Below are 12,384 nucleotides of genomic sequence, written 5' to 3'. Positions count from 1 at the left end.
TTTTAACATTTGTATCACAAACAATTGTTTGGAAAATCATGATGAAATTAAAATTTTTAGGCCCTTTTTAGACCTATACATGCCTCCTGTAAGACCCTATGACCTGTACATGATACACTGTGAACTGTACACGATACAGACAACATTTGTGTCATTAAACTCTATTGCAGAAGTACTCAACTCTAACCCTACAGGGTCCAGAGCGTGCTGGTTTCCTGTAATTAATTGCACACAGCTGGTGTCCCAGGTCTAAATCAGTCCCTGATTAGAGGGGAAGAATGAAAAAAAGGCAGCGGAACTGGCTGGCTTCGAGGTCCAGAGTTGAGTTAGAGGGCTCTATAGTGTTCACTCAAATATGGAGTTTGTATAGATTCTGAAATACAAAAAATATGAATCTAAAAACCACCCTTTCTGATTATGCCTATTTTGACATTTTTTGTAACAAAACTCTTCAACCGTCAAATTTCCAGAGCCTTCTGGTACTTTTATTGATACGACCCATTTTAAAACATAGAAATCAACATTATAAGGTTATTAATCAATCACAGCCCTCCTTTAGGATTGCACATTCAGCAAGTCATCAGCAAAGGGTGAATCCATTTTTCCATTCCCATTTTTTGAATGGGAATCCATTTTCCCATTCACTGTGTTGGTGGTGCCAATTACGTTAATCATACCTTCAGAATTAGCAGAGAGCCCACTATGGACATATTATTTACCCGAAGAGTATATTGTTCCAAACAATAAGTCTTAAAATGAACTAAATCTAATCTAATAGTTTTGAGATATTTTTGATGTTGAATAAATGAATATGAAATATCTCGAAAGACTACTTATAGTGTACTCTCGAATATAGAGTATAAAGACACCAAGATGTTGTCCGTATCATAGATTATAGGGTGTTACAGGAGGAGGCATGTATAGATTTAAAATGGCCACTCATCATAATTTTATTAAAAATGGTTTGTGATAGAAATGTAAAACGCAGTTCAAACATACTTCCTCCTATAAAGTTTATATGTGAGAATTGACAGAACAAGCTGAGATTTAAAAAATAGTAATCTGCTCACGCTGGCATGGAATTGCCCTATGGACAGTGAAACAGATTGTGCATTTAAAATCAAGCTTGGAAAAAACAGGAATCAGCTGGAAAAGGTATAGCCTAGGCCAAGTATCTAGGCTAAATGGCAGAAGCTCATCAGCTACAAGGGGAATGAGGAAATGACAGAGAGCCCAAAACAACTGGTTCAGGCAGCCATGATCAAAGTTGTTTTTGTTGTTGAGGGAAGTGGAACTGATATTATATTTGGCTGAAAGCACAGTTCACAGCCTAGTCTATGGACAGGAGGAAGAGACTGGCACTAAGACATGAAGCAGGACCTGGCCCTGTAGCACAGCTAAACTGCAGTTTACCATTTGATGCTCACAGTATTGAATGGATTACATTATCTAGCTAGCACTAAATAAAATCTAGTTTCCACACTGACACAGCTCCTCTGATGACATAACCATGTAATCCTGAACCAGTATCTTTGCGTTAGAGAACCTCTTAAAAACACAGATACTGTTTCAATGTAATCCTAATCATCAACAACACTGATTGTGCAACACCAGCCAACTAGCTAACGTTAGCTATCCTCAGCAATTCGTCATCAAGAATAGAGTGAGCCATGCCATCTTGCAGTCCCGGTACCTAGCTTGCTAAACCCGAAATATCGAGAAAGCCAGACAGACATATGTCTTCTGTGAATAGTAACTGTAGCTAGTTACCTAACTTGGATGACAACCAGCTGGGAACAGCGTAACGTTAGTTAGCTGGCTAGCAATATCATTAATACTTGAATTCAACAAATACAACCTAATTGTATGAAGCGATCAATCGAATCCAATCTGTTTGGTTATTATGCCTACCGTTCGCTAAGATTATTATCCAGATACTGACCGCTGGTAACGACTTTCATAGTCACACTGTAGAAAAAAACCATTAGCTAGCAAACTAATGCTAACGTTACCTGGTAGATTCGCAATCTTGCATACAGACGACCAAACAAACTTAGTTTATCTTCGTTAATAAATACAGGCTCACAATGTTCTATTTCGCGTTCTAAAAGAAATGTTACAACAACAAAAAAATCCAACTGAGGATGGTTGCTACAGAGATGCTTTTCCCAATTCTCCCTGCTCTCTCTGATCAGCTGACCACAGACCAGGAAGCTGGGGCAGAACAATTGCGACTGTTTAAAAATATATATAAATATATATATATATATATTTAATTAACAACAAGTACATGTGGGAACACAAGTATATACAAATAATATTCAAAGGACAATCGGGCTAGGGGGTACAATATCACATTACACAAGGACCTTAAGGGACATACATACACGTATTATTCTAACAGCTTTTTTTGTTAGTAGAGTATTTAATTGGCTTAAATCCAATTTCGACAGTTACTCGAGGGAATAGAGCCACAGATAGAACAATTAGACATATATTTTACAGGATGTATAAAGGTGAAACATCCGCTTGTCATTTCCACTCACTATCAAAGCCCATTGACCGACCGTGGGAGACTATGAAGCGATATGGATTTTGGCCGAGATTCGGTTAATTTTCCCATCGATGGAACATTTACTCTCAATACAGTTTTCTGTACCCAAAGCTACAGCCTGTTACGAACAGAGTGGACACTTTACATAGACTTTACACTTTTCCAAAGTAAAATAAAATTTAAAAAATGCGTTGTTTAGAAGGAGTGCAAAGGCTAATTGAGTTATTGCACATGTGCACTTCAGAGTAGGCGTTCCCTAACGGAAATATGCAAATGAATTAATTCTGTACTACCATGAAATAACATTCAAAACCAAATAGATCCCGAACTTCTAGGGAAATGGTCCCAAATAGATCCCCAACACCCAGCCCCCCAAAGAAAACCTCCCTAAACACATTAAACTGTATGTATATCACCTTGAAACACTACACCAATCTGTTCTACAGCCTCTGTATATGGGCTCCCGAGTGGCACAGTGGTCAAAGGCACTGCATCTCAGTGCTTGAGGTGTCATTACAGACACCCTGGTTCAATTCCAGGCTGTATCAAATTTGGCTGTGATTGGGAGTCCCATAGGGCGGTGGCCAAGTGTTGTCTGGGGTAGGCTGTCACTGTAAATAAGAATTTATTCTTAATTGACTTGCCTAGTTAAATAAAATAAATGTATAAAATATGGTACATCATGACTGATCCTATATCTCTGTGCCTGGCATCCACCCAATGCTGCACTGTGTTCTCATGGCTATTAATCTTTTTCAGGATCTTCTCTTGCTGAGCCTGGCTAGCACACAATATTAACAATCTATCCTTTCGAATGAACCAAGCTAATTTCACTTCACCAACCTCTATCTTTACAGCATTATTTAGTCTGAGAGACTGAAAAACAGCTTCTATCTCAAGGCCATCAGACTGTTAAACAGCCATCACTAACATTGAGTGGCTGCTGCCAACATACTGACTCAAATCTCTAGCCACTTTAATAATAAAAAATGGGATGTAATAAATGTATCACTAGTCACTTTAAACAATGCCACTTTATATAATGTTTACATACCCTATATTATTCATCTCATATGTATATTCTGTACTCTATACCATCTACTGCATCCTGCCTATCCCGGTCGGCCATCGCTCATCCATATATTTATGTGTACATATTGTTATTCATTCCTTTACACTTGTATAAGGTAGTTGTTGTGAAATTGTTAGATTACTTGTTAGATATTACTGCATGGTCGGAACTAGAACCACAAGCATTTCGCTACACTCGCATTAACATCTGCTAAACGTGTATGTGGCCAATAAAATTTGATTTGATAGGGTATATGTAAGGCCCTGTGGTCTCATCAAACACTATCACCACTTTCCACTCCAACACATCACTGCTCTTGCTTCCTACCTTGGCCCTCTTTATGCTTTCTTTACTAGACGCTCCACTGCTTTCTATATCATGATCTCTCTTCTTCCTATGTCATTCCACTACCAACCACTCCGGTCCTTGAACCTCATCCTCCAGCTCCATACCATCACAACTTAAAGCCATAATGTTTGCATTCCAGCACAGCTGTTGCTTCACCAACTTTTTTTCTCAATTTCGTCCGCACACGTCACTGTCATTTCTAACCTCCAACGCTCTCTCACACTCCTGGGATACATCTTATGTTAAATTACGTCTAAAGTAGATATTTTTTTCATATGTAACCCTAATCCTTTTCCTAACCTCAATCGAATTATCCTAACCTGCTTCGTTAATTCTCATAACCTGCTGAGCAAGATCTCCTAACCTGCTACGAAAAGTAAATTCTGGTCAATTGTGGCAAACTGTATTTTATCTAGTCAAATCCGTGTTTGTCCACTTCCTACATTCCTCTTCTTCCAGGGAGTACAGCTATGACCAGGAGTTACTTTTTGTAGCAGGTTAGGAGAGCATTTTAGCTAACCCTAACCCTTTGCCTAACCTTAACCTAAGTCTCCTACCCTGCCACCTTAATTATCCTAACCTGCTGCGTAAATAATGCTAATGTCAAAAGTCTAGGTGATGCAGGTAAGGCGGAGACAGGCGCAGGACACAGGTGTGCACAATGAAGACAAAACAAATGGAAAATGAAACGTGGATCGGTGGCGACTAGAAAACCGGTGACGTCGACCACCGAACGCCGCCCGAACAAGGAGAGGGACCAACTTCAGTAGAAGTTGTGACACCTAACTTGCTTTGAAAAGTAACTTCCAGTTGTAGCTGTAGTCCCTAGAATCACTGCCTGCCCAGTGCCCAGTTTCTCCCAGATGTGAAGCAGCATCAATTAGAAGATTCAAATTAATTGATTTGAAAGTCAATACAATTGCTGGATGACTGATAAATACTGAAAATATACATTATCTCTCATTTTGAGTATTCTTTATTGAGAAAGAGAGAGAAATGGCTAAGCTTGGGAACCTTCATAGGTGTGACCAGGCCTTGTATTTATTTATAAGAGGGTGACCATGGCTCAGATATGCCTACTGGTATTACACTTTTATGCCATGCCTCAGATGAGGTCTTGCAATCCAGGTCCCAAGCCTTCAACTCAGCCAGCATTTTTAATGGGCTCTGTCTAGTGTCCAGATCTACTAGTAACAGCCATAGAATAGTCTGTTCTGGTGTGTGTAACCCTGGCAGAGAATCAATGAAAGACCAAGAGAATTTGTAGAATGGAGCACCAGAGGTCCTAATGAGAGTAACAGACTAGCGCCTGAGAGGGGATCTTGGGCTGGAGAGAGGATGAGGGAGCTGAGATGGATCGAACGATAGAAGTGAATGAGGAGAGGAGGAAGGAGGGCAGGGTGGATGTTGAGAGGAAGACGGAGGTCATTCAGTACGCACAAACACACGCATGCATACACACATGCACACACTCACACACACACAACAGCAGCATTAGGGGAGTTTAGGTTATAAACTACCCTAGAACAGGAACTGAGCTCAAACTTGTGAGTGATGCCTCCCAGATGTGCCGACAGAACACACATATACACACACACACAACCGTCCCCAGAGCTTAGCCCAGACTAACACCAGATAATTTATCTCACACACATACAGGTATGTCAAAACACACACACACTCGTCAGCTGAAGCTGGATTTGTCCCCATTTAACAGTTACAGTTTACACTAATGGGCCATCACGTTTCCCTCATGATCAACTGTTTATCTTATTAAACCATTCAGAGTCAAACTAATCAGTCTAATATAATCATTAAGTTTAGATTGGGCCTCAACAGTAAATGCTTTGTTGAGGAAAGTCTGAGTCAGCTCATAGTTAGTTAGTTTATTGTATCTACTTTGGGAAACTTTCTCTTGCATCTTATAAAGTAGACAACTCTGTGTCTGTATCCCAGCACAAATGTGGCAAGTGATTTGTCCATTATGTGAAGCCTTGGCAGGGCATCATGCACCCATTAATTTAGAGGGGGCATGAACTACGTGAGGATGGAAGTGGGTTGGTCCGGAGGGTCTTCACCCCCCTCCTGAAGTTGGAGAATTTAGCATGTTTCAAACACCTGAATCAGCTTTTCCCTACAATCTAGTGCCAAATCATTATGATAATTATACAGTGCATGCGGAAAGTATTCAGACACCTTGACTTTTTCCACATTTTGTTACATTACAGCCTTATTCTAAAATGGATGAAAACATTTTGTTTATCATCAATCTACACATAATACCCTATAAGGACAAAGCAAAAACGGGTTAATAGACATTTTTGAAAATGTATTAAAAATAAAAACAGAAATACCTTATTTCCATAAGTACTCAGACCTTTTGCTATGAGACTCGAAATTGAGCTCAGGTGCATCCTGTTTCCATTGGTCTTCCTTGAGATGTTTCTACAACTTGATTGGAGTCCACCTGTGGTAAATTCAATTGATTGGACATGATTTGGAAAGGAACACACCTGTCTATATAAGGTCCCACAGTTGACAGTGCATTTCAGAGGCAGCGTGTCAGAGTACAAACCAAGCCATGACGTAGAAGGAATTTGCCGTAGAGCTCAGAGACAGGATTGTGTCGAGGCACAGTTCTGGGGAATGGTACCAAAAAGTGTCTGCAGCATTGAAGGTTCCCAAGAACACAGTGGCCTCCATCATTCTTAAATGGAAGAACCACCAAGACTCTTCCTAGAGCTGGCCTCCTGGCAAAACTGAGCAAACGGGGGAGAAGGGCCTTGGTCAGGGAGGTAACCAAGAACCCGATGGTCACTCTAACAGAGTTCCAGAGTTCCGCTGTGGAGATGAGATAACCTTTCAGCGGCAGGGACTGGGAGACTAGTCAGGGTAGAGGGAAAGATGAATGGAGCAAAGTACAGAGAGATCCTTGATGTAAACCTGGTTCAGAGCGCCTAGGACCTCAGACTGGGGTGAAGGTTCACCTTTCAACAGGATAACGAGCCTATGCACACAGCCAAGGCAATGCAGGAGTGGCTTCGGGACAAGTCTCAATGTCCTTGAGTGGCCCAGCCAGAGCCCAGACTTGAACCCAATCAAAAATCTCTGGGGGCCTCCCGGGTGGTGCAGTGGTTAAGGGTGCTGTACTGCAGCGCAAGCTGTGCCACCAGAGACTCTGGGTTCGCGCCCAGACTCTGTCGTAACCGGCTGCAACCAGGAGGTTGCAGGAGTTACTTCCGGCGCCGACAGAGATGGCCGCCTCGCTTCGCGTTCCTAGGAAACTATGCAGTTTTTTGTTTTTTTACGTGTTATTTCTTACACTAGTACCCCAGGTCATCTTAGGTTTCATTACATACAGCCGAGAAGAACTACTGAATATAAGATCAGCGTCAACTCACCATCAGTACGACCAAGAATATGTTTTTCGCGATGCGGATCATGTGTTCTGCCTTACAACCAGTGTAACGGAGTGGATCACATGCAGCGACCAAAAAAAAACGACTCAGAAAAAGAGGGAAACGAAGCGGTCTTCTGGTCAGACTCCGGAGACGGGCACACCGTGCACCACTCCCTAGCATTCTTCTTGCCAATGTCCAGTCTCTTGACAACAAGGTTGATGAAATCCAAGCAAGGGTAGCATTCCAGAGGGACATCAGAGACTGTAACGTTCTCTGCTTCACGGAAACATGGCTAACTGGAGAGACGCAATCCGAAGCGGTGCAGCCAGCGGGTTTCTCCACGCATCGCGCCGACAGAAACAAACATCTTTCTGGTAAGAAGACGGGCGGGGGCGTATGCCTTATGGCCAACGTGACATGGTGTGATGAAAGAAACATACAGGAACTCAAATCCTTCTGTTCACCTGATTTAGAATTCCTCACAATCAAATGTAGACCGCATTATCTACCAAGAGAATTCTCTTCGATTATAATCACAGCCGTATATATCCCCCCCCAAGCAGACACATCGATGGCTCTGAACGAACTTTATTTAACTCTCTGCAAACTGGAAACGATTTATCCGGAGGCTGCATTCATTGTAGCTGGGGATTTTAAGGCTAATCTGAAAACAAGACTCCCTAAATTTTATCAGCATATCGATTGCGCAACCAGGGGTGGAAAGACCCTGGATCATTGTTACTCTAACTTCCGCGACGCATATAAGGCCCTGCCCCGCCCCCCTTTCGGAAAAGCTGACCACGACTCCATTTTGTTGATCCCTGCCTACAGACAGAAACTAAAACAAGAAGCTCCCACGCTGAGGTCTGTCCAACGCTGGTCCGACCAAGCTGACTCCACACTCCAAGACTGCTTCCATCACGTGGACTGGGAGATGTTTCGTATTGCGTCAGACAACAACATTGACGAATACACTGATTCGGTGTGCGAGTTCATTAGAACGTGCGTTGAAGATGTCGTTCCCATAGCAACGATTAACACATTCCCTAACCAGAAACCGTGGATTGATGGCAGCATTCGTGTGAAACTGAAGGCACGAACCACTGCTTTTAATCAGGGCAAGGTGTCTGGTAACATGACTGAATACAAACAGTGCAGCTATTCCCTCCGCAAGGCTATCAAACAAGCTAAGCGCCAGTACAGAGACAAAGTAGAATCTCAATTCAACGGCTCAGACACAAGAGGCATGTGGCAGGGTCTACAGTCAATCACGGACTACAGGAAGAAACCCAGCCCAGTCACGGACCAGGATGTCTTGCTCCCAGGCAGACTAAATAACTTTTTGCCCGCTTTGAGGACAATACAGTGCCACTGACACGGCCTGCAACGGAAACATGCGGTCTCTCCTTCACTGCAGCCGAAGTGAGTAAGACATTTAAACGTGTTAACCCTCGCAAGGCTGCAGGCCCAGACGGCATCCCCAGCCGCGCCCTCAGAGCATGCGCAGACCAGCTGGCCGGTGTGTTTACGGACATATTCAATCAATCCCTATACCAGTCTGCTGTTCCCACATGCTTCAAGAGGGCCACCATTGTTCCTGTTCCCAAGAAAGCTAAGGTAACTGAGCTAAACGACTACCGCCCCGTAGCACTCACATCCGTCATCATGAAGTGCTTTGAGAGACTAGTCAAGGACCATATCACCTCCACCCTACCTGACACCCTTGACCCACTCCAATTTGCTTACCGCCCAAATAGGTCCACAGACGATGCAATCTCAACCACACTGCACACTGCCCTAACCCATCTGGACAAGAGGAATACCTATGTGAGAATGCTGTTCATCGACTACAGCTCGGCATTCAACACCATAGTACCCTCCAAGCTCGTCATCAAGCTCGAGACCCTGGGTCTCGACCCCGCCCTGTGCAACTGGGTACTGGACTTCCTGACGGGCCGCCCCCAGGTGGTGAGGGTAGGCAACAACATCTCCTCCCCGCTGATCCTCAACACTGGGGCCCCACAAGGGTGCGTTCTGAGCCCTCTCCTGTACTCCCTGTTCACCCACGACTGCGTGGCCATGCACGCCTCCAACTCAATCATCAAGTTTGCGGACGACACAACAGTGGTAGGCTTGATTACCAACAACGACGAGACGGCCTACAGGGAGGAGGTGAGGGCCCTCGGAGTGTGGTGTCAGGAAAATAACCTCACACTCAACGTCAACAAAACTAAGGAGATGATTGTGGACTTCAGGAAACAGCAGAGGGAACACCCCCATCCACATCGATGGAACAGTAGTGGAGAGGGTAGCAAGTTTTAAGTTCCTCGGCATACACATCACAGACAAACTGAATTGGTCCACTCACACAGACAGCATCGTGAGGAAGGCGCAGCAGCGCCTCTTCAACCTCAGGAGGCTGAAGAAATTCGGCTTGTCACTAAAAGCACTCACAAACTTCTACAGATGCACAATCGAGAGCATCCTGGCGGGCTGTATCACCGCCTGGTATGGCAACTGCACCGCCCTCAACCGTAAGGCTCTCCAGAGGGTAGTGAGGTCTGCACAACGCATCACCGGGGCAAACTACCTGCCCTCCAGGACACCTACACCACCCGATGCTACAGGAAGGCCATAAAGATCATCAAGGACATCAACCACCCGAGCCACTGTCTGTTCACCCCGCTGTCATCCAGAAGGCGAGGTCAGTACAGGTGCATCAAAGCTGGGACCGAGAGACTGAAAACAGCTTCTATCTCAAGGCCATCAGACTGTTAAACAGCCACCACTAACATTGAGTGGCTACTGCCAACACACTGTCAATGACACTGACTCTACTCCAGCCACTTTAATCATGGGAATTGATGGGAAATGATGTAAATATATCACTAGCCACTTTAAACAATGCTACCTTATATAATGTTACTTACCCTACATTGTTCATCTCATATGCATACGTTGATACTGTACTCTATATCATCGACTGCATCCTTATGTAATACATGTATCACTAGCCACTTTAACTATGCGACTTGGTTTACATACTTATCTCATATGTATATACTGTACTCGATATCATCTACTGTATCTTGCCTATGCTGCTCTGTACCATCACTCATTCATATATCCTTATGTACATATTCTTTATCCCCTTACACTGTGTATAAGACAGTAGTTTTTTTGGAATTGTTAGTTAGATTACTTGCTCGTTATTACTGCATTGTCGGAACTAGAAGCACAAGCATTTCGCTACACTCGCATTAACATCTGCTAACCATGTGTATGTGACAAATAAAAATTTGATTTGATTTGATTTGGGATTTGATTTGGAGGTCCGTGGGGTGATGCACAATTGGCCTAGCGTCGTCCAGGTTTGGGAGGGCTTGGCCGGTAGGGATATCCCTGTCTCATCGCGCACCAGCGACTCCTGTGGCTGGCCGGGCGCAGTGCCGGGCGCTAACCAAGTAACCAAGGTTGCCAGGTGCACGGTGTCTCCTCCGACACATTGGTGCGGCTGGCTTCCGGGTTGGATGCGCGCTGTGTTAAGAATGACTTTCAACCTTCGTCTCTCCTGAGCACGTATGGGAGTTGTAGCGATGAGACAAGATAGTAGCTATTAACAATTGGATCCCACGAAAAAGGGGTAAAAATGGAGACCTGAAAATAGCTGTGCAGCGATGCTCCCCATCCAACCTGACAGAGCTTGAGAGGATCTGCAGAGAAGAATGGGAGAAACTCCCCAAATACAGGTGTGCCAAGCTTGTAGCGTCATACCCAAGAAGACATTTGGCAGGGTCTACAGTCAATCACGGACTACAGGAAGAAATCCAGCCCAGTCACGGACCAGGATGTCTTGCTCCCAGGCAGACTAAATAACTTTTTTGCCCGCTTTGAGGACAATACGGTGCCACTGACACGGCCTGCAATGAAAACATGCGGTCTCTCCTTCACTGCAGCCGAGGTGAGTAAGACATTTAAACGTGTTAACCCTCGCAAGGCTGCAGGCCCAGACGGCATCCCCAGCCGCGCCCTCAGAGCATGCGCAGACCAGCTGGCCGGTGTGTTTACGGACATATTCAATCAATCCCTATACCAGTCTGCTGTTCCCACATGCTTCAAGAGGGCCACCATTGTTCCTGTTCCCAAGAAAGCTAAGGTAACTGAGCTAAACGACTACCGCCCGTAGCACTCACATCCGTCATCATGAAGTGCTTTGAGAGACTAGTCAAGGACCATATCACCTCCACCCTACCTGACACCCTAGACCCACTCCAATTTGCTTACCGCCCAAATAGGTCCACAGACGATGCAATCTCAACCACACTGCACACTGCCTTAACCCATCTGGACAAGAGGAATACCTATGTGAGAATGCTGTTCATCGACTACAGCTCGGCATTCAACACCATAGTACCCTCCAAGCTCGTCATCAAGCTCGAGACCCTGGGTCTCGACCCCGCCCTGTGCAACTGGGTACTGGACTTCCTGACGGGCCGCCCCCAGGTGGTGAGGGTAGGCAACAACATCTCCTCCCCGCTGATCCTCAACACTGAGGCCCCACAAGGGTGCGTTCTGAGCCCTCTCCTGTACTCCCTGTTCACCCACGTCTGCGTGGCCACGCACGCCTCCAACTCAATCATCAAGTTTGCGGACGACACAACAGTGGTAGGCTTGATTACCAACAACGACGAGACGGCCTACAGGGAGGAGGTGAGGGCCCTCGGAGTGTGGTGTCAAGAAAATAACCTCACACTCAACGTCAACAAAACTAAGGAGATGATTGTGGACTTCAGGAAACAGCAGAGGGAACACCCCCCTATCCACATCGATGGAATAGTAGTGGAGAGGGTAGCAAGTTTTAAGTTCCTCGGCATACACATCACAGACAAACTGAATTGGTCCACTCACACAGACAGCATCGTGAAGAAGGCGCAGCAGCGCCTCTTCAACCTCAGGAGGCTGAAGAAATTCGGCTTGTCACCAAAAGCACTCACAAACTTCTACAGATG

The 12,384-nt window shown here is 44.8% G+C and overlaps 1 protein-coding gene across 3 annotated transcripts in view; it reads right to left on the bottom strand.

The window, feature by feature from the left end:
* The window catches only part of LOC112251080 (vesicle-associated membrane protein 4), a 34,990-nt gene extending 32,794 nt beyond the window's left edge, over nt 1–2,196 (bottom strand). The window contains exon 1 of one of the 3 annotated variants that reach the window (XM_024421766.2): nt 2,013–2,196. The gene's annotated coding sequence lies outside the window, so the exon portion shown is untranslated. Of the gene's footprint in view, nt 1–1,911 lie in introns of all 3 variants that reach the window. The other 2 variants (XM_024421764.2, XM_024421765.2) reach the window with 2 other exon arrangements.
* Nucleotides 2,197–12,384: the final 10,188 nt, after the last annotated feature.

This window comes from Oncorhynchus tshawytscha, linkage group LG05, assembly GCF_018296145.1.
Source record: "Oncorhynchus tshawytscha isolate Ot180627B linkage group LG05, Otsh_v2.0, whole genome shotgun sequence".
NCBI lineage: Eukaryota > Metazoa > Chordata > Actinopteri > Salmoniformes > Salmonidae > Oncorhynchus > Oncorhynchus tshawytscha.
This window is presented reverse-complemented; position numbering and strand designations above follow the sequence as displayed.